Genomic DNA, 2,624 nt, shown 5'->3' on the forward strand with positions numbered 1-2,624 from the left:
TGCAGTCAGCCAGCTTGGTTTCCCTCTAATGAAACTCCTTTCGGTCTTCTCACCTCCAGAAATGTAAGAGAATAAATCTGTGTTCTTTTAAGCCATTAAGTCTGTGGTCATTGATTACAGCAGCCCTAGGCATTTAAGATAGAGGCCTTGCTATTTCCTGCAGCATTCGGTAGGGTGGATAACCTTGGTAGGCGGTGTTTTTGCTCTCCAGAAGCATTTAAAATTTTCTCTCTCTTTTTTTTGAGATGGAGTCTCGCTCTTGTCGCCCAGGATGGAGAGCAGTGGTGTGATCTAGGCTCACGGCCACCTCCACCTTCCAGGTTCAAGCGATTATCCCGCCTCAGCTTCCCAAGTAGCTGGGATTACAGGCACCTGCCACCACGCCCAGCTGATTTTTCTCTTTTTTAGTAGAGGCGGGATTTCACCATGTTGGCCAGGCTGGTCTCAAACCCCTGAGTTCAAGTGATTCACCTGCTTCGGCCTCCCAAAATGCTCGGTTTACAAGCATGAGCCATTGTGCCTGGCCCAAAATTTTCTGTTTATCTTTGGAGTGCCAAAAATCTCACCTAGAGCTGCGTCTTTCTCATTCATCCTGCTTGGCGTCAGTGCCTTCTGTTCTCTAAGGCTACACGTATCCAGCATCCCAAGTGCAGCCCCTTGGCAAATCTCCTGATGACGTCCCCATCCGCGAGGCCAGCACAGCTGTTGGCATTAGCGACTTGGAGCCTGGACCTTCTTTTAGCCTCTCTGGAAGTCCCAGGGTAAGTTCTGCTGTCTTGGACCATGGTTTGCTTAGCTTTCCCCTGTCAATTCATTGGTGCATTTTTACTTATTTTTTTTTTTTACTTCAAACATTTTAAAACAGACACAAAAGCAGAGACTAGTATGGTGAAATCCCAGAGGCCCATGATCCAGTTTCAACAGTGATATGGTTTGGATCTGTGTCCCCACCCAAATCTCATGTTCAGCTGAATCCCCAGTGTTGGAGGTGGGGCCTGTTGGGAGGTGATTGAATAGCGGGGACAGATTTCCCTGTTGGTGCTGTTCTTGTGAGAGTGAGTTCTCATGAGATGTGGTCATTTAAAAGTGTGTGAACCTCTCCCTCCTCTCTCTCTTCCGTCTGCTCAGGCCATATAAGATGAGCCTGCTTCCTCTTTGCCTTCCACCATTATTGTAAGTTTCCTGAGGCCCCCCCAGAAGCAGAAGTTGCTATGATTCCCTATACAGCTTGAAGAACCATGAGCCATTTCAACTTCTTTTATTTTCTTTTTTATTATAAGTTCTGGGGTACAAGTGCAGAATGTGCAGGTTTGTTACATAGGTAAATGTCTGCCACGGTGGTTTGCTGCACTTGTTGACCCGTCACCTAAGTATTAAGCCCAGCAAGTGTTAGCTATTTTTCCTGAACTTCACCCTCTCCCCACTTCCCCTCTTTCCCGACAGTATGTGTTGTTCCTCTCCCTGTGCTCATATCATTCAGCTTCCACTTATGAGTGAGAACATGTGGTGGTTGGTTTTCTGTTCCTGTGTTAGCTTGCTAAGGATAGTGGCTTCCAGCTCCATCCATGTCTCTGCAAAGGTCATGATCTCATTCTTTTTTGTGGCTACATAGTATTCCATGGTGTTTATGTACCACATTTTCTTTATCACTGATGGACATTTAGGTTGACTGCACATCTCTGCTATTGTGGATAGTGGTCCAATAAACATATACATGCATATATCTTTTTTATTTTTTTGAGACGGAGTCTTGCTCTGTCACCCAGGCTGGAGTGCAGGGGCATGGTCTTGGCTCACTGCCAGCTCCTCATCCTGGGTTCACGCTATTCTCATGCCTCAGCCTCCCGAGTAGCTGGGACTACAGGTGCCCACCACCACACCCGGCTAATTTTTTGTATTTTTAGTAGAGACAGGGTTTCACCGTGTTAGCCAGGATGGTCTTAATCTCCTGTCCTTGTGATTCACCCACCTCAGCCTCCCAAAGTTCTGGGATTACAGGTGTGAGCCGCTGCGCCTGGCCACATATATCTTTATAATAGAATGATATATATTCTTTTGGGTATATAACGGCTATCAATATTCGTGTCTACTTGACTTACTTCCCCTGATTTCTTTTTCTTTTTCTCTTTGTGAAATTAGTGCTCTTCCCACCACCATTAAATATTGAGAAGTGATTCTACATGTTAGAACGTGTAGAATATTGAGAAGTAGTTCTGGGGCAAAATCTGAGCATTTGCATTTCTAACAAGCTCCCAGGTGAAACGGTTGCTGCTAGTCCCTGGGGATGCACCTGAGTAACAAATTCTATACCTCATGTAATTTCACCCCATACAGCCCAGCCTGTGCTGCTATAAAGCATGTAGAATTGGTGCACCTTTAAAATAATCAAATATGCATGCATACATTTTATTTGTTTATGTGTTCTGTTTTTTTTCTTCTATTATATATGTTCCTCAAAGGCAGGAACTGTGCCAGTTCTTGGCCCTCTGTCTCCTAACCATCTGGTATGGATCGCCTTCCTCACTCTGAGAAGATTAAGAATTGCTTCTCTTACCACAAATTTTCTCTCTCTCCCTCCCTTTCCCTCCCTCCCCCTCCCTCCCCCTCCCTCCCCCTCCCTCCCC

The sequence above is a fragment of the Piliocolobus tephrosceles genome, chromosome 14 (assembly GCF_002776525.5).
Source record: "Piliocolobus tephrosceles isolate RC106 chromosome 14, ASM277652v3, whole genome shotgun sequence".
Taxonomy (NCBI): Eukaryota; Metazoa; Chordata; class Mammalia; order Primates; family Cercopithecidae; genus Piliocolobus; species Piliocolobus tephrosceles.